The 20538-nt window shown below is 35.2% G+C and overlaps 1 long non-coding RNA gene across 8 annotated transcripts in view; it reads right to left on the bottom strand.

The window, feature by feature from the left end:
* Positions 1-20538, bottom strand: part of LOC112675026 (uncharacterized) — a 331068-nt gene that overhangs the window by 201145 nt on the left and 109385 nt on the right. For 7 of the 8 annotated variants that reach the window (XR_007401972.1, XR_004804521.2, XR_004804522.2 and 4 more), the window contains exons 4-6: positions 3669-3752; positions 1850-2008; positions 945-1113 (exon numbers count right to left, since the gene is read on the bottom strand). This is a non-coding gene — a long non-coding RNA (uncharacterized LOC112675026). Of the gene's footprint in view, positions 1-944; positions 1114-1849; positions 2060-3668; positions 3753-20538 lie in introns of all 8 variants that reach the window. The other variant, XR_007401973.1, reaches the window with a different exon arrangement.

Here is a 20538-nt window from a genome sequence, read left to right as displayed (position 1 = left end):
GCAGTCAAGTAATTGACTTAACGTATGTACATAAACAGTGAAGATATAAAGTAAAATGTACTAAATGCCATAAAAAAGTGATTTCATGAGAACAAGAGTCATCAATTTCTATGAATAAGACTTTATAGAGGTGGGAAAATTTAAGAGGAGAGATTTTGATATAAAATATAATTAAGTAAATGAACAAAATGTCATTCTCATTTTAAAAAATCATAAGAAAAAATAAAGTTGCTGAAAAATAGGAGATTAGTTTGAGAATAGAAAAATTTCACTTTGGATGAAATGTTTATTTTGCATGAAAAGCAATTTTAAGAACAGTTCATACAATTTCTTGAATACCAGTTTGAGATAATTTAGTGATACATTTTACGCAGAGCAAAGCTGTCTAAAGTTTTGAGCAGAGGAGGGACATGGTCAAGGCTGTGCTTGAGAACTATAATATCAATGCAGAAGCCAGCAGCACATGTAGTTACCTAAGTTTAAGTTTAAATTAATCAAAATTAAATATAATGAAAAATTCAGCTCTCCATTGCATTAATCACATTTCAATGCTCAACAGTGCCTAGTAACCTAGTAACTTCCATGTTGGACAGGAAAGATATAGAACATTTCCACCATCAGAGTTCATTCTATTGGGCAGAGCTGCTTTGAAAGATTAATCTGGTGGTACATTACAAGTGGACCAGACAGGGGAGGAACCCAGAAATGGGAACTTGATTTTAACAATCTGGGTTAGAATTCCTGAGTAGTTGTAGTAGAGAATAGAATTTTACTTATGAAATGCACAATATTGCCTTGTACTCTTCTGAGTTCTACAGATATTCATGATAAGGACATTTACTACATACATCAGGGACACCAGGCAGGATTAAGATCTTTATATTCCTCAGCAGAAATTTTCTTTGGCACACATGAGAAAAAGAAAAAAGATGGAAATGACTCACCAGATTATGAATAGCTGGAGATCCTAACTTCCATGTGGAAGCAGGGAATTCAAGCAGATGGGCTTCCTGAGATTCATCTCATGTGGGGATTATGGGTAACAACCGTCTGGCTTCCAATTTGGTTTGAATTTCAAGGGACATCCAAAATCATTCAGTTGCTCTTTAAAGTCTGTTTATACACAGAAAAATGCTATTAAGAATCTACACTCTTGATTTTCTTTTTTCTTTTTCTTTTCTTTTTTTTTTTTTTTTAGTCTTCTTGTCTTTTAGTTTTTCTGTAATCATGTAATCATGACAACCTACAACAGGGGCTTTCTCAGTAAGGAAACTGAGGCCAAAATGAAGTATTTGGCAAGATTACACAACTAGTTAGTTGCAAAGCTAAGGCAATAACTGATGTTCTGGAATTTTTTCCTCCTGCTTCTTGATATTTTCAGAGTAACTCAGAACTTCAACTACCCATTAATTTCCTTTTCATATACTCACAGAATAGCAGTAATTGTAGCTCCATAATTTAACTTATGTTCTAAACACTGTCACATTCAATATATATTGCGTTGAGCATTTGCTTTAAATTGGAAGCATGAGGAATTAAATCATGCTCATGGCTAAATGTGTCCATTGAGGAAACAAGTTTAATGACCTGTGTTCTATGTAGACATGACTACTCTCTCTCCACCTTCAACTTCTTCAGAGTCCGCATTACACTTTGTGGCTCTTACTTGTTTTCCTGTCTGTCATCCTCCACTAGAACAGGATCCACGTCATTCTTGCCTTTGTTCCCCTGTGCTTATCCCAGCTCTCAGCACACAGAAGCATTGATAAATAATGTATGAATGATATATGAGTAAAGAGGTAAATTGGAAACTCTTCTTATGTCTACCCGTATTAATCTCACTTCTGACCTTTTCAAGTACACAGGTTCATCAGGGGCACAGAGGAAAATAAGACCTTTCTTCTAGCACACCTTGACAGCCAATTCAAAACTGCACAGTGCAGCAGGAGGAGACTCTGCAGAGCCCTCTTCTTTCATGCCCAAAGGAGTCTTCAGAGTTTCTGGATCCCTTTAATACAAGTTAATTTCTTTTTAGTCCATTTAATTGACACTTTTTTTCCTGGAAAAAAAAAAAAAAGCCAGCCAGCAGTTTGCAAAGATGAGTCTGAGAACCTCTATGTGATCCTTAGGCATTCTAGAACCTGCCATACTGAAGGGATGTTGGCTGGTTGTGCCCTCCACAGACATATGGCTCTGTTCTTGTATTGACCAGAAGACGAGTCAGACAACAAAACTTAGTCCTACTACTCCTATTTGTACCCAGAAAAAGCAGGTAGAAATTTCATCAAGTTGAATCAAATGGTTTGAGATTTAAAATACTTCTTCGTGAACACTAAAACCTGAACCCAAAAGAAACAAGACAAAAATCGTTTGTCTTACTCATCTCAAGCATCAAGTGACGATGCCTAATACGGTGGTTCCACTTTGCTTCTTGTACCAAGCTGGCAAAGGGTTAATGTGCATTGAAGATTGCCTCATGATTCAAAGAACAGTGATTCAGATACAAAGAGACAATGTTCTCCTTTGTTTTAGGCACTGCTATCTCATCAGTGCTCCCCACCTCCCTCCTTCCAACACAATCAGATTTCTGGTAATTAGATGCATAAAACATTAGGGCTCCCCAAGTTCCTTTTTAACTCTGTGTCCAGTTATTACTGGTAGCGTTATGCTAACAAAGTTGAGGTACAAACATTATGTTTTTTACAAGACAGGCCTTTTGTGGCAATCAATGTTATATAATGCCTGTTCTTTAAAAGGCTGTTCTCATCATCATATTCCCATCAGATGACATAAAAGAGCTCATATCATAGAGAACTTATTCTTCATGAATGAGTATTTCTCAAATACCTAATTAAAAACATATATCTACCCATCCCAAAGCAGTCAAGTTTTGCACCACTATCTTTTAAAACTATTATTTTGCTCCTATGAGAGTATATTCTTTATTTGTATTACTGCATTCTAGGCAGTTCTAAATCCCACTTACTAACATCCATGTTAACACACTTGAGTACAGGCTGCAACACCGTGTCATCATCAAAGGGAAAGGGGAAGATCTTGTTAGAAGTGACATGACTTGATTAATATATAAGTTCAATACATTTAACACAATTTTACGTTTACTGGAAAGATGCGTAGAAAGTCAATAATTGCTTTAACCTTTATAATACATTTTATGCAAAGAGCAGTACTACACATGGCAAAAACATATTCTGAGAATAAAAGAATCCCTAAACGTGTGAATATGAGTTCAGAGTCACATACCTAGTAACTTCTAGATTCTCATTTTATTTCTAATATGAAGCCTTCTAATATGAAGCAAAGCCCCACTTTGTTTCAATTGCCTTGAAACAAATTTTATATGCAAAAGCACTGACTGAATTTCAGTGAATTTTATGTGCACTTTTGATATGATATGATATGAATATATATATATATATATATATATATATATATATATATTCCTGAAAATTCTTCTACTATGCAAAAATCTCACAATAAAAACAACAGGGGATGGGGTTATGGGGGGAGCAGTTTAGGGCACAATATTCACAAACTTCATCAGTAACACATATGAAAAAATAGCAGTCTAATAAAAGGGGTAACAGTTTTATATATATTAAATGATTAAGAAATTCATAAGTAGCAGTATAAATATAACACTTTACCTTGAAAGTTACCTTAAGTTTGCTTGTGGAAACTGGAGGGGTCTCAGCTCATACATTTTTATGAAGTGGTATAAGGAGTATTATCTGAAATTAAAAAGGAAATGTAGCATCAGATGTGGATGGCTGTGTCTCATAGCACAAAGAGAACTGAGACATGGTATGTGTGTGTATGTGAGTTTTCTGGATTTATACACCGCTTACTTCACCTGTATATAGTTTTCTGCTCTTACCTAGTGTGTATCCTAGATGAAATTGCACAAAAGCCAACATAAAATTTGAAATTTGCATTATGCTCAAATTAGCCCCCAATATATCAGTAGCACTGGAGTAGATCTGTATTTCAAAGCAAGTGTTATAGCAGAACTGACTGTCCAAAGTTTCTGGAGCCTGTGGCATTCCCTGGGAGCTCTCTGATAACATCATTCTTCAGGTCCCTGTGGACAAACCATGAAGCATGTCTTGAGGCGGGAAGGAACATCACATTCTGGGCCAATGGTTTAGAGACTCTTAACTTACAGAACCAGACTTGGCATGTTCGCTTCTCATCTGTCATCCAGACAAGTGCACTCAGCAGTTGAACTAATCAGATACTAGAGTCCATTTTGTTTCTCTTGGGCACAACATTTCACAGATTTCAAAGATAGACCCTGGAAGATAAGTCTGGCTTAATGGAAATGGAAACATTAAAAATCTTTTGATAAAGTTTTGAAAAGGCCTCAAACCCATTGGGTGTTCATCATAGACAGAATCAATACCTTTCAGTGATTGACATGATTTTTTTTTTTTTTTTTTTTTTTAAGTAGGGAGACGGAGAGAGACAAGATCCCACATTATTTGAGACAGGCCTGAAGCCCATTCTATGATTGCCCCAAGTTCATAAACTCCCCTTATGTGGCTTTGAGTTGGATTTTCTGTCATCTGCCACGGATGGACTAACACACTGCTCCACTCTGCTAAGATATGCAGAGAGAGAGAGAGAGAGGATTCAAATGAAGTCAAAAGCCTCTCTATGGCTCACCCTGGTGTTTCTGATGGATCATTCATGATACCTATGTATTGAGTACCTGCTCCCCTGATAGCTAAAACGGGCAAACCTCAACACAGGCAATTTCCACTAGTGCTTGGGATCCAATGGCCACACTTTTTGGTCAACCTGTGCAGAGCTTTAGTGGGGTGGGCTGTCCTCCATGCACTCTCCTCCCCCTCAAAATCACCCCCATAGTGTCACTCAAAGCTCACTCTAATTGTGTACTCCCCAGCTCTCTAGCCAGGCCATCCCCCATCCCGCCCCGCCCACTCTGCTGGAAACAGTCTCTGCCTCCCAGCCTTCACACTTTTCCTCTTCCTTTTCTTTCTGTCTGCCATGACTTTCTGCTCAGTTCAATCTTCATCTTTTTGCTTGTTGAGGATTTACAAGGATAAAGCACATTGCCCTTCCCCAGCCTCCACCCTTGACCTTGGAGATGTGTCTGCTGATTCCTGTCCCTTGTCCCCCTAATTGGCACTTTCCCTGATGCTGACAGCCTCCAGAAGTCCTCTTTCTGAACCCAGAGCAGAGATCATTCTGTAAAGCCATGGGTTTCAGGGCTCCAGCTTGAGCCTATGTGGAGCTTGCTCTGGGTTCAGAGTAGTCCTGGCACATGTAATGTGCCAACAGAGCTGGAGAGTGGAGGGATCATGTGACCATTTTCAAGACCCGAGGCTTCATATGGGCCCTCTCTGATCTTCAGTTCCCACATCTTTAAAAGGTGGACAGGAAATAATAATACCTACCTCATATAGTTATTGTGAGGTTAAATAACATAATACATTCATGATAACATTCTAATGCCATTATATACAGAACAATACACTAATAATAATTTTCATATGTTCTTGCATCTGCTTCTTGATTTAATTTTAAATGTTTTTATGAAAGTAAAATATATATACAGTAAAGTACAAATCACAATTGTATCATTCAATAAATTTTTACAAACTGATCATAATCTGTGCAATCAGCATTCAGATCAAGAATCAACACATTAACAGAACTTAATAACCAAAAAGCCTCATTCATATCTCTTTCCATTACTCTCAGCCAGGATACCATAAGTGTCTTTACTTCTAACTGTGTAGTTTAGTTTAGTTTTTAAAGATTTTATTTATTTGAGAGAGAGAGAGAGAGAGAATGAAAGTGGGAGAGAGGCAGATGGAGAGGGAGGTGGAAAGGGAGAAGCAGACTCCCCGCTAAGCAGGGAGCAAGTGGGGGGCTCCATCCCTGGACTCCTGGATCATAACCTGAGCCGAAGGCAGACACTTAACCAACTGAGCACCCCCAGGCTCCCCAGTGTAGTCTAGTTTTAACTTAAATTTTTTTTATTTAAATGGGATCTTTCAATATATACTCTTTCATATCTGGCTTTTTCTTTTTTTGGGGGGGTCGGTTAAACCTCTTGTTTATAAATTTCATCTATGTTGTTGCATGTGGTTATGAATCTATCCACATTGCTGTATGGTTATCACTGTGTTTATATATCACAATATACTGATTGAAGAAAATATGCTGTTGTCAATATTTGAATTATTTGACATATAAAACCAACAATTTGCACATGGCTCATACTAATATTAATCCACTCCACTACTCATAATCATTTGAGTTTTCAAATCTTGGTTAATATGAATTATGCAGCTGTGAACATTTTAGCACACGTCTTTATATATTTTTTTAAGATTTTATTTATTTATTCATGAGAGACACTGAGAGAGAGGGAGGCAGAGACACGGGCAGAGGGAGAAGCAGGCTCCATGCAGGAAGCCTGATGTGGGACTCTATCCGGGTGTCTCCAGGATCACACCCTGGGCTGAAGGCGGTGCTAAACCTCTGAGTCACCTGGGCTGCCCAGCACAAGTCTTCAAATGAACATAAACAGAATTGCTGAGTCAAAGGGCATACATATGTTCAGCTTTAGAAAGTGCTGCCAAACAGATTTTCAAACTGAGTGTACCAATTTACACTCCCAGCCACATCATACGAGGATTCCAGTTGATCCACACCATCACTAACACTAAACATTTTCTCTCATTCAGATTTTAGTCTTCCTGGTGGTTTCAATTTGCATTTCTCTAATGAATAATAAACTTGAGTCCATCATTATATGTTTATTTGGATTTTCCTTTTTATTAGTTATCTGTTCAACTTTTTGCTCATTTGTTTTTCAGTGTATGATTTTTTTCTTGTTGAATTTTAAGATATCTTTATATGCTCTGGATATCGGTTTTTATCAGATGTATTTTATTATTTTTCTTATCTTATTGCATTGAATAGTATAATATGAATAAAAATACGCATATTTTTTATTCCCTGATCTTAACGGGAAAGTTTTCAATATTTCACCATTGAGTATAATGTTAGCTATGGTGGTTTGGAAAATATTCTTAACCAAATTAAAAATGTTTCCTTCTATAACTAGTTTACTATGAATTTTATCAAGAAGGGATGTTGAATCAAAAGTTTATACTCCACCTATGAGAAAATCACGTTTTTTCTCCTTTTCTGGGATAATAGGGTGAATTACATTGATTTTGAAATGTGAAATCAGCCTTTCTTAGATGGAGTAACCTCTACTTTGTTGTGTAGTATTTTCCTTTTTGAATATCACTTGATACAATTAAAATGTTATAGTAATAATTTTATACCTATGTTTATGAGAGAAATTGGTCTTTAATTTTCCTTCTTTATAATATCTTTGTCAAGTCTTAGGTTATGTGGCCATCACTAAAATAAAGAAAGCTGTTAAATGTTTCCTCTGTTTCTATTATCTGAGAGCGATTGCATACATGTTAACTTATGGGTGTTAATTTTAACCTTAAATGTTTGGAACAATTCTCTGGTAAAGCACTTTCTTTGTAGGAAGGTTTTTAATAATGGATTTCAAATTTATGGTAATAGTGATTTATTTTTTCCTTTATTTTTGTTAAACATTCTGTCAGTGCTTTACTTATTCTATTAATCTTTTCTAAAAATGTTTTATCTTAGTTGTTTTCTCATTCTATTACACTGGTTTCTGCTCATATCTTATTTTTCTTTTCTTTTTCAGAGAATTGATATATTCTTCCTTTTCTAGATTCTTGAGATGGAATTTTAAATCATTTTTAACCCCTTTTTAAAATATGTATATTTACAGTATATATGTCCCTGTAAACATTGATTTCATTATGCTTTATTTGTATCCCACAAGTTTAAATCTGTTGTATCTTCATGATGATTCAGTTCAAACTAATTCTCATTTTGATTTCTTTATATTTACTTATTTATTTGTTTTTATTTTTATTAATTTTTAAAGTTGGCTCCATGTCCAAAGTGGGGCTTGAACTCAAGACCCTGAGATCAAGAGTTGCATGCTCTACCAACTGAGACAGCCAAGCGTCCCTCATTTTGACTTAATTATTCATGTATGACTTAGTGATTTCTTATTAAATTTCTAGACAGTGGGGTTTTCCTTGTGATATTATTTGTTACTTCTTAGTTAATTGCATTGTGATTAGAGAATAAACTCTAAAATATATTCCTGTCTTTTGAAATTTTTGGAGATTCTTTATGGCTCATCAGAAGGTTGATTTTAGTAAATATTCCATGAGAACTTAAATTCTGTTACTGCTCATTGCATATGTTTCAGGTTTCTCAAGATTGCAAGTTGTTGCTCCAGACCTGTGCAGTTGGAAAAAAGGTTTCCCTCTCCTCAGCATAGGTGCTACACATGGGCCAACACTACCCTCAGCTCAAACAGGAATTGGCAATTCATTTGCAAGAAAAAATAACTGGTGATTCAAAACTCATTTGTATAGTTTCTCTCTGTGTAATTTTATTACACCTAGTCCTTACTGATTCCAAAGATTTCTCAAAACTTAAACAGTATGATTTTTGTAATTTATCCACTTTTTTTCACATTGCTACAGGGGAATGAATGCTAGCCCACTGTGACCTACTACATCCTGTTTAGAACATGAAATCAAGACTCCCTAAATACTTGTAAAAGTAAGTAAAGATTTTTTTTTGAAAAAGGCATCAATACAAAAAATTTTTGCAACACAAAGAAAAGTGCTCCTAGAGCCTTGATTTACTATAACAAATATTTATTAATTATCAACTGGTCACAAGCACTATACCATGTGCCCTGCAATTAACAAGTTAGACTGTCTTGGTACCAGATGAACTTATAGTCCACAGAGGAATCGGAAAAGGAAACATAAATTGCAATGCAATGTAGAACCTGTTATAACAGGGAGATAGGATTATCTCTTGGAACTCAGAGGACACAAGGATTGCCTACCCATAGGATCCAAGAGAGAGATTACACATAAATAACGTTACATGATTCTGAATCCTGAGCAGTGTTTAGAGGCATAAAAGGAGGAATCCTATTCTAGGCAGAGATAGCATTTGCAAAAACTTAGTCTCATGAAATGGTATGGAATATTTATTGAAGAGTGAAACATGACTGAATTAGAATAGAGTCACGTGTGAGTGTCTGGAGTTGAAGTGCACGTGTAAAAATAAGGTCAAAGGGGTAATTTCTGGCCACATTAAAAGAGGAACTGAATCCAAAGCTAGAGGCTTTAGTGTTTATACTGAAAGCTATCTGGAATTCATAGAGATGCTTAAACAAAAGCAAATCCATGATTAAATTATTTAAGAAACAGTAGCAGTGGAGAGAGCAGAATGGAAAGCAAAAGACTTGAGGAGAAGGAATATTTCTGCAGGAGTCTCACAAAAATGAATTTTTCTACAATGTTACTTATAGATTAATTATAGATTTTGATATGCTAAATCATGAAAATGACTGACAAAATCACCCTCTAAATCTATTAATAGAGACTACAAGTGGCCAAAGCACAAAGCTTACCTCACTCTCTTGTCATTAATGTGTGTTTTGATGCCACTAAGTAAATAGGTTTCTCCCAAATGTAGTTGTTTTTACAGTGACTTATTTTCTTAAAGATCCTGAGAGAAATCCCAAAAGCATCTTTTTAGAGCTCTGTCTGATTTGTTTGCGATGTTTCTTAGTATCATTTTACCTTACTTAGCCAACACACTTTTTATCACTTAACTTTCCTATATATAAATAAAAATGAGAGGAGAGAGACAGATTGGTATGAAAGAAGAAAAAAATGAGAGGATTGTGAAGTGATGCAATAAAGCCTAATTTCTAATAACTGGCTCTTGCCTCTTATCCTGGCCTTTCATCTTGTACATTAAAAATATCTTGCCAGCAAAGATTCTGTAAGACGGCTCAGCTTCTTCTGTATAATTAGGGTAACATCTACTCTGCCAAACTTTAAAGTGCTATTCAATGCAAAAACACTGGTACATTAAAGTAGTAAATAGAGATCATTACCCAGACTTTAGCCTGTTCATTTTTTACTTTCTTCAGATTTTAAGCTGATTAAGTGATCCCCTACAGACAGACCCTCCTGTGACTAAGTTTGGCTGAAGTGAGAATAGATACAAATTCAGAATCTCATGGAGCTTCAGAGATCTCAGACTGCATTTGATAAATACTCTTTTTTTTTTTTTGCTGCAACCTATTACCACATCCCATACTGTGATTTGACTGTTGGAGCCATTTCAGCCTGACTCTTCCCTATGAAGTAAATACTCGGATGGTAGCTAGATCGGAACCTTTGGAAAATAATAAGTTATTATGCTTACTTATAACTTGAAACCTTCTTAAACATTCAGTATTCACCCTGTGAGGCTGTCCCCATTTTATTGAAGAGAAAACAAAAGCTCTAAAATATTAAATAATTCATCCAATGACACACAAGTCACACAGACAGGACTGGAAGGAAAAACTTTTGGTTCCAAATCTTGGTTCTTTCCACACATTGCTTCTAATATCCCTGGTAGTCAACCAACCTGAAATCCAAGTTAAACACCAAATATTTTCCTAGTTTTGAAAGACTAAACTCTTATTGTATGATTCTAATCCTCTCACTGAAAGAAGGAATCCTATGCTGACTTTGTGTATATTCATATTCAGCAGGTGTTGAATGTTGTAAATAGCATTAATATTTCACATCCTCTAATCTATGAGTCAAACTCATATATACAAGTGTCATTTCTTTTGTATTTGAGCCTCAAGGTGATTTTATCATGAAAAGTGCAATTTGAAAACCTCTAATAATTGACATCTGTCAGGCCAGCAGCATTTTGCTGATGTAAGTAATATCTAGAATTGTGCTACCAAGTTATAAAGGCCATATTAACAGCTACTAATTGCAAACACAGTGAAATTACCCCTAAGTTCTTTCCAAAGGTTTAAGTATTTGTTTGTTTTATAACCCCAAAGTTTAATAGCTTGCCCTCTTTTCAGAATAAACCATATTCTCCTGGCCTACCTCCAAGTAAGTTTGCCTATATATCTTAAAATAATTTCTAATTCTTGTTCTCCACTTAGAAACACATAGAAACACATGCAATCCACAAATTAACTTTTTAAAAGTTCCTGAGACTTCCAGTTTGCTGGGATCAACTTGTTCTCTAACAAAGAAGAAAAATGGACTCAAATCCTAACCACATAAATAGTAGAAAATACGGAGTAGTCATGATATATCTAAGGAGTCATAATTCTCTATTTGTTCAGGTTTATATTTCCATTCAAGTCTTAGTCTGTCTCTGTAACCTACATATAGTAAACTTTTCTGAGATTCTGGGACACTGTGGGGGTTTCTATTCTGAAACATTATGGCAAATTTTCTCTTACTGGAATATAGTTGACATATAACATTAGTTTCAGGTGTACAACATACCGATTCATATTTGTATATATTACCAGATGAATGCCACTGTAAGTATAGTGTTTAACATCTGTCACCACACAGCTATACAATTTTTTTTCCTTCTGATGAAAAGTTTTAAGATCTGCTCCCTTAACAAGTTTCAAATACTTGTTCAATACTGCAGAACAGTATTGTTAACTACAGTCACCAAACTATACATTACATCCATGACTTATTTATTTTATAGCTGGAAGCTTGTGCCTTTTGACCCCCTTTATCCATTTTGTCTACCCCCCCCCAAAATGCCTGCCTCTGGCAAGCACCATTCTGTTCTCTGTATATATGAGCTTGTTTTGTTCATTTTTAGATTCCACATATACATGAACAAACCATTCCACAAAAGTGAACAAATAATTTTACATTAAATTTTGGATGCTAGTCATCATAAAATTTGTTAAGCCTTCTGGGCTCTGAATTTTCACTGATAAACTTTTTTATCGAAACCACAATGTCATGACTCCCTTTTCTTTCTCTTTTGCCCTCCTTTTCTCTTTTCCTCACTAGTTCTCCAATTATGTATTTATATGTCACAGAGGGAAGTTTAATTCTCTTTTTATTTCACTTTCCCAAACTGCTATGATCTGAATGCTAATTTTATAAGCAAAATACTAGGCAGATTTCTAAGAACTCTCAATGACCCAAGCCCTTATATAATCTCTAGTTTGTGTAGTGGAGACGCTTGTTTCCAACCATGAGGATGTGGTGATAGGATGTCACTCCTGTGGTAATGTTTCATCACATGGTAAAGATAAAGGGATTTCGCAGATGTAATTAAGGTCCTCAATTAGTGAACTTTAAGTTAATCAAAAGGGAAAATATTAAGTGAGGCTGCATGAGCTTCACTTAATCAGCTGAGCCCTTTAAAAGAGGATCTAGAAGTCAGAGACTCTCTTTTCTGGACCTAAAGAAGCAAGCCACGTTGAATTTTACAGATTCAAATAAATGAATTCTGCTAACAAGTATGTGAGTTTAGAAGAGGACACTGAGCATCAGGTGAGGTCCCAGCTTCTGTGAACACTTTGACTATGGTTTGTGAGCCCCGAAGTAGAGGACTCAGTGAGGCCGCACCTGTAGTCCTGATGCATAGAGAATGTGAGGTAATAAATGGATTTGGTTTTAAGCTGATATACTTGTAGTGATTTGTTACACAGCAATAGAAAACTAATACAATATCTAACTCCATGGGAATCTTAAACTAATCATTCCTTTCCCTAACACAATAAGGACAACTTCTGAAGACTGGCTTCTTTGGGATTCCTGATGAAGCAGAATCCAGTGAAAATCATTTGGGTTTCACATAACATGAAACAAAGATGAGCATACATGAGGAATAAAAATAATGAGCCAGTCCGCAGATCACTTTATGATCATTACATTTTTGTAAAAAAAAGAGGGCAGAGGGAGAGGGATAATCTTAAGCAGGCTCCACACCCAGCCCAGAGTTTGATGTAGGGCTCGGTCTCACCACCTCGAGATCATGACTTGAGCCAAAATCAAGAGTCAGATGCTTAATCGATTCTTAATCGACTTAGCAGCCCAGGCGCCCCTTTGTGGTCATTTCAGTACCACAATTGTTTAGAACTAGAGTGGTTAGATCATCCATCTCCATGTAAATAGGTTAATAGTTGGCATCTTCTGTTGAAACATCAACATACCCAAGCTAAAATAGATTTTCCATTCTTTTATCATGACATAATCTTCATTTATGAAAAGTGAAGCTGCAATAATGTCATCAGGATATCTGATCTATGAAGTTTCTTAATAATGGTAGCAGGTTGTGTTTATGTAGTCACACTCACCTACTGAGTCCCACTATATGACTAATCACAGTTACCTCGAAGCTGAGAAACCAGTGTTAATTTTTAGCCTGAAAACAGAAGGTAATAAACAGACCTACATCTGGGCCAAGTAAGAGAATTTAGTCTGTTTAGAACCATAGAAAACTGAATTAAATCACAGATCCTTGCTACTTAGATAAACGCTTATCAGCTGCAAAATCTGTCCTTAGATATATGGGATACTCATTTTTAATTTGAACCATGTCTTAGGGTTGCCAGATTTAAATCAGAATTTCATCAATGACATTTTATTAGCATAAGTTAGTATAAGTATATTCCATACAATCGAACTCAAGATTATATAGTTTTCATAAGTATCCTGGGTAATTCTTCAGAACTTTAATATCTGATAACAAATGCACTTTATGTTAGGTCCTATGCTCCACTCTGGGATGCAGAAAAAAATCTAAGATAGTTTTTCCCCTGGAGCTTCTCATTGACAAGTGTGGGATATGGGGAAATACAAAAATACTTATTGGATCTTTTTCTGCCTTTTACTGCCCTATAAAATACCACTCTTTTCCAATTTCATTAGTTTTATTATCAGAGTTTCACAGGATGGTATTGTTAGCCTGTGACCTTACTCAAATTTTAGAAATACAATTGATGTTTTTTAAACACTTAGACTTTCAGAGTGCCAGGCAATTATCAATGAAGCATTTATTTCTTTGTTGTTTTCAAAATATCCTGGTTGCTCTGTCCTACTTTCTCTAAGTTGGTTGTTATTAAAGATGAAAATGTCCCCAAGAAAGGAACATGCTCAAAATGTTCTTAACAAGAGATTTTGAAATATTTGACCTGTCAGAAACAGGGATTTCAAAGGGTGACAGTTAAGTTCATCCAATTCCCACACAACTGCTGTGCCATCAGAATTCAGTGCTACTGTCTTCAGACTAAAAGCAGAAAACATTATACATAAGACATAAGAAAATTCTTTCTGCTGATTTGGAGTCATTCTCTGCTTTGAGAATATTCATGTCCTTATTAAAAGTGGTAGCATCAAAGAAAAGATTTATAACTGATATAATTCTCTCCATTTTCAATTCCCCTTACCCTGATGTATTTTTTTCCATAGCACGCACTTGCTTGTAACATACTATATCATTTACTTATCAGTTATCCCTATTGCTCATTGTTTATCTGTCCCTTTTAGATAAGGTAACTTCCACAAAAGCAGAGGATTTTTCTTAAAAGGGTTTTGCACACTGATACCTCTTAAGTAGCATATAAAAAGGATTCATTAAATTTGTGTAAAAAGTTAACTAATAAAATAATATTCAATCACTCTAGTCCTAATCCATCTCCAAGAAATAAGGCATTTGGCACTGCTATGCTGAGTTTTGTCCAATATGCTAGAAAAAAAGCATTTTAGAAGGATAAAAATGTTTATCTCTGTATATCAGAGGGAGTTACTATCCAGCTAACAATAGGTCCCACTCTTTAACTCTCTGTTGTAGAGCTGAGTTTATGCTGATTTATTCCTATCCTCTCACCTGGAGATTATCTGACCAATGATCAAAGATCAACACTGAAAATATTGTTGGCATTGGTTAAAAATCAATAGTAAGAAGCTTCGACTCTCCACATCAGCCTTTGCTTCTCAAGGACAACTCAGTCCTTCCATTTTTTCAGTTTAAAAACCTTGTTATTATCCTTGATTCCTTTCTTTGGTGGTCCACCTCCTGTAAGTAAACCAAATACTGGCTTTAACTCAAAGGATATCCATATCCTGACCGCAACTCATGACCAAGACTTCTATCCCATCTAATCCAGGTCACTATCATCTCCTGCCTAACTGGTCTCTCTGCTTCTACCTTGCCCCACCAGAATCTGTACTAACATCATTAGCAAAGTGATCCTGTTTAAGATGTAACTTCTGTTATTTCTTGACCCAAACCCTCCAAAGCTTCCTGTCTCACTCATAGTAAAAGTCAAAATTCTTACAATAGCCTACGAAGCCTAGCATGATCCAGGTTTTCATGATCTCTCTGACTTCATCTGCTACTCTCACAATCACTGACTCACTCCAGCTACAACTGCTCCCTTGTTGTTCTGGGAAGACTCCAGACACACTCTTGCCTTAAGGTCTTTGCACTTCTTGTTCCTTCAGCCTAGAATGCTCACTCACTCACTCTCTTGTAGTCTTTGTTCAAGTGTCTCCTTCCCAGTTTGCGCCTTTCTGGTTCAACTATTTGAAATTGAAAAGCACAATTCCTGACCCTCCCTCTTCCATTTCCTAAGTTACATTCTTCATAACACTAATTCATAACACTATTCAATTTACTTGCTTATTTTTTAATTGTCTTTCTCTGCCCACAAAAGTGGAAGCTCCATGTGGGCTGATGTTTCGGGCTATTTTATTTTCTGGTGTATCTATAGTGCCCACAATAGTGCCTGGCACAATTAATAAATGTTTGTTAAAAGAGTATTAGACATTAAGAAAAAGTATCTTATCAAAAAAACTGACAAAATCACACATTCACCCAGACAGTTCAGTTTTGCTCATAATTTAAATAAGTGAAATGTATAAATCCTCATAGTCTTTTTAAATTTTTTTATTTAATTTTATTTTTTAAAAATCCTTATATAGTCTTATTCACACATTTATTCAGTAAACATTAAAAGTCAAACTCTGGGGAACATAAATTGGAAAGAATGTCAAATGAAGGAGTTTATAGTTTTAAAAGAGTAAAGATATCGGCAGAAATAATTTCAAATTATTATATATATTAAAATATAGAAGAAATAATAAGATATTATGTACTTAAATGCTTGCTATCCATAGAGTACTTAAATTTTAATAATGTTACCATTATATACCATATAGAGTAGGATACCCAGTATATGTTTAGCAATATATTTATAAGCAGAGACTAGATAAAATAGGGAAACTCTGGATTAAATTAGATCAAATAAATTTCTTTTCTGTCGAATTAATCAGATTATGTTAAGGTGCATTGTGACCCTATAAGTGGAAAAATACTCAGATTTAATTTGGTCAAGGAGGTAAGTTTTTCTGTTGGTTTGTTTTTAATTAAATCTAGTGTTCTGAGGAACATTGGAGCACATGAGAATTTCATTTTATTCTCTCACAAATGACTTTGGGAGCACTCAGGTAGCTCAGTCAGTTAACTGAGTCCAACTCTTGGTTTCAGCTCAGGTAATGATCTCCGGGTCATGAGATTGAGCCCCAAGTCGGACTCCATGCTTAGCATTGAGTCTGCTTGAAATTCTCTCTCCTCTCCTTCTGCCCCTCGCAACTTGTGCTCTCTCTCTAAAATAAATAAATATTTTTCAAAAATTGACTCCAATTGGACACCTGAAAGTAATAAAACACTATAGTTAGTTATACTAGAATTAAAGTAAAAATGTAGAAGAATGTCTTTTAAAAAGTGGCTCTTTGACTTAGTGTACAGATAGACTTATTTAGCAGAGGAGGGAACTAGGGTTGAGTGAGTTAATAATTTGCCCAAGTCACTTAGGAAATCCACAGGTTTTCTCAGTGGAAAATCTAGAATAGGATATAAAGTTTTGATTCCTAATTGAGGAATCTTCCCCAACCTAAATTAGTTACATCTTTCTTGGTATGAAAATGCGTATCCTTCTCATTGCACTTGCTATAATATTCAATGATCACCTCTTTATAAGACATTCTGATCTATTGCTCTATTAGATCCTTATGAAGAGTAGCTATAAGTAATTCACTTTTTACATTCTTGTTGCCTACTATTGTGTCAGGCATGGAGGAAGTGTTCAATAAGTATATGTTGAATAAACACATATATGTATGTACAAAGGAATGAATGTGGAATTGTATGATTGAACAAGTCTTTTGATTACAAAATTCTGCTTCTTTGTAAACTCATTAAGACTTTTTAAAAAATAAGATAGTTTTTGAAAAAATGAGTAACACCAAAGACTGGTAAGCAACTGCCTTATCTTTTTCATTTCAGGTAGAATACTTTTGTGTTTAGAGCCATTATGTGTCATTAGATATAAAGAAAATAAGCAATGATGAAGGAAAGTACTCTAAATTCTTTTCTAGTAAATTAGATCACTAAGCTCTCAGACCATTAAGACATGGATATTTTTTCCTCTCTCATCTCCATATTTTGCTTACCTCAACATCTGCTTTCCTTTCTTGGAATAGGTTAAAATTCTATATACTATTAAGCAACTAGTAAATATTAAAGTTACTAAAAATGAATGACAACCTGTGTTGTAAAGTATTTCATATGAATGTTTAATTTTTTTAGTTATGGATATTATAAAATATTTTTATGTTTTTATGTGCACTTAGGATCAGAAAGCTAAAAAAATTAGGTGCCCAAATTAAATATCACAAATTGGGACTATTTCAATATCTCCATTTTATAAAGAAGCTTGAACTCACATCAATTAATTTGAAAATAGCATAAAATACATGTGCCAATTTAAAACATGTTCTAGGGACACCTGGGTGGCTCATAGTGGTTGAGTGGTTGAGTGTCTGCCTTTGACTTGGGTCGTGATTCTGGGGTCCCAGGATCAAGTCCCACATCAGGGTCCTCACAAGGAGTCTGCTTCTCCCTCTGCCTATGTCTCCGCCTCTCTCTCTGTCTCTCATGAATAAATAAATAAATAAAATCTTTAAAAAAATGTTCTAAAAAAACTTCTATACTAATGTCATTTATAATTAGAAAATGTGAGGCTTTTAAAATAGACTTTATATCTTAGCACAGTTTTAGGATCATAGCAAAACTAAGTGAAAGGTACAGAGATTCCCCCACACTCCACCTGCCCCCACACATGCATAGCCATTATCAACTTCCCTTACATATTTTTTATAATTAATCAACCTACATTGACATTCCGTTGACACCACCACCCTAAAAACATGACTCTTTGACTTAATATATCTATTTAACAGAGGGTCACAGAGAGCTAATAAATGTCTAAGATCACTTAGGAAACCCACAGTTTTTCTTTTCTATAGGTTACATCAGGGTTCATTCTTGGTGTTGCATATTCTATGGTGTATGCACAATCTTGTTAAATTATCCCGTGTATCCACCATTACAGTACCATACAGACAAGTATCACTGCCTTAAGAATCCTCTATGCTCTACCCCTCATCCCTCCTTCCCACTAACCTTTAGTAACCACTGATCCTTTTACTTCTCCCAGTTTTACCTTTCCTAAGATGTCATATTTTGGAATCAAACAGTACATAGGCTTTTCAGAATGGCTTCTTTCACTTAGTAATATGCCTTTAAGTTTCCTCTATGTCTTTTCATAGCTTAGCGGCTCATTTCTTTTTAGCACTGTTTAATATTCCATAGTCTGGAGGTACCACAGTTTACTTATCCACTCACATACTGAAGGGCATATTGGTTGTGCTTAAGTTTTGGCAATTATGAATAAAACTGCTATAAATATGTGTGTGTAAATTATTGTGTGGACATGAGTTTTCAGTTTATTTGGGTAAATACCAAGGAGCTGGATCACATGGTGAAACCATGTTTAGTTTTAGAAGAAACTGCCAGTCTGAGTTAGGAAGTATTTATTCCCTCAGCTTCTATCTTCTGAAAGATATTATACAGAATTGGTGTAATTTCCACTTTAAGTGTCCATTAGAATTCACCAGTGAATCCAGTTGGGCGTGGTGTTTTCTGTTTTGAAAGGTTAATCACTAATTCAATTTCTTTACTAGATACAGGCCTATTCAGATTATATATTTATTTTTGTATGAGTTTGTGCAGATTGTATCTTTCAAGGAATTGGTTCATTTCATCTAGGTTATCAAATTAACAGACACAGACTTGTTCATAGTATTCTCTTATTATTCTTTTTTTTTTAAAGATTTTATTTATTTGAGAGAGTGAGTGAGTGAGACAGAACACAGACAGAGAGGGAGAAGCAGACTCCTTCCCCCAGTGAGCAGAAAGCCCAACATGGAGATCAATCCCCAGACTCTGGGATCATGACCTGAGCTGAAGGCAGATGCTTAACCTACTGAACCACCCAGGCATCCCTCTTTTATTATTTTTTTAATGTCATGGAAGCTCTAGTGATGTTTCCTCATTTATAGTTTTCTTTCTCCAAGTTTTAATTTAAATTCTAGGTAGTCAACATACAGTGTAATATTGGTTACAGGTGTAGAATTTATTGATTCATCACTTATATACATCACTCAGTGCTCATCACATGTGCTCTCCTTAATATCCATCATCTATTTATACCATCTCCCACTCACCCTCCTTCTAGTAACCATCAGTTTGTTCTCTATAATTAAGCGTCTATTTCTTGCTTTGCCTCTCTTTTTTTGTTGTCCCCTATGTTCATTTGTTTTGTTTCTTAAATTCCACATGAGTGAGATCATATGGTATTTGTCTTTCTCTGACTGACATTTTGCTTAGCATAATGCTCTCTAGCTCCAACCACATCACTGCAAATGGCAAGATTTCATTCTTTTTTTATAGCTGAGTAATACTCCATTGTGTGTGTGTGTGTGTATATATATATATATATATATATATATATATATATATATATACCACATCTTCTTTATCTATTTTTTTCTTCTTTATCTATTAATCAGTTAATGGACATATGGCCTGTTCCCATATTGGCCATTGTAGATAATACTGCAATAAACATCAGGATGCAGGGTGCATGTTAAGGTATTTTTTTTATGGTCCAGAATGTGGTTTATCCTGTAAATATTCGACGTAAGCTGGACAAGAAAGTGTATTCTGCTGTTGTTAGATAGTCTATAGACGTTCGTTATATCCAGTCGATTGATGATGTCGTTAACTATGTGTTTACTAACTTTCTACCTATTGGATCTGTCTCTTTATGATAGAGGGGTGTTAAAGTCTCCAATTATAATAGTGGATTCATCTATTTTTCCTTGCAGTTCTATCAGTTTTTGCCTCACATAGTTTGACTCGGTTGTTAGACACATACACGTCAAAGATTATTATTTCTTCTTAGAGTATTGGCCCCTTTGTCATTATGAAATTGCTGCTTTTTACCCCTGATAACAACCCTGGCTCTGAAGCTTACTCTACCAAAATTTATATAGTTACTCCTGTCTTCTTTTGAGTAGTGTTAAAATCTATGGTTATGGTTATGGTTAGCATAACTTTCTCCATTCATTTACTTATAATCTATATGTATCTATATTTAAGATGGGTTTCTTGTGGACAACATATAGTTAAGTCTAA

The sequence above is a fragment of the Canis lupus genome, chromosome 14, assembly GCF_003254725.2.
Source record: "Canis lupus dingo isolate Sandy chromosome 14, ASM325472v2, whole genome shotgun sequence".
NCBI lineage: Eukaryota > Metazoa > Chordata > Mammalia > Carnivora > Canidae > Canis > Canis lupus.
Note: the sequence above shows the minus strand (reverse complement) of the source record. Positions and strands in the feature narration are given on the sequence as shown.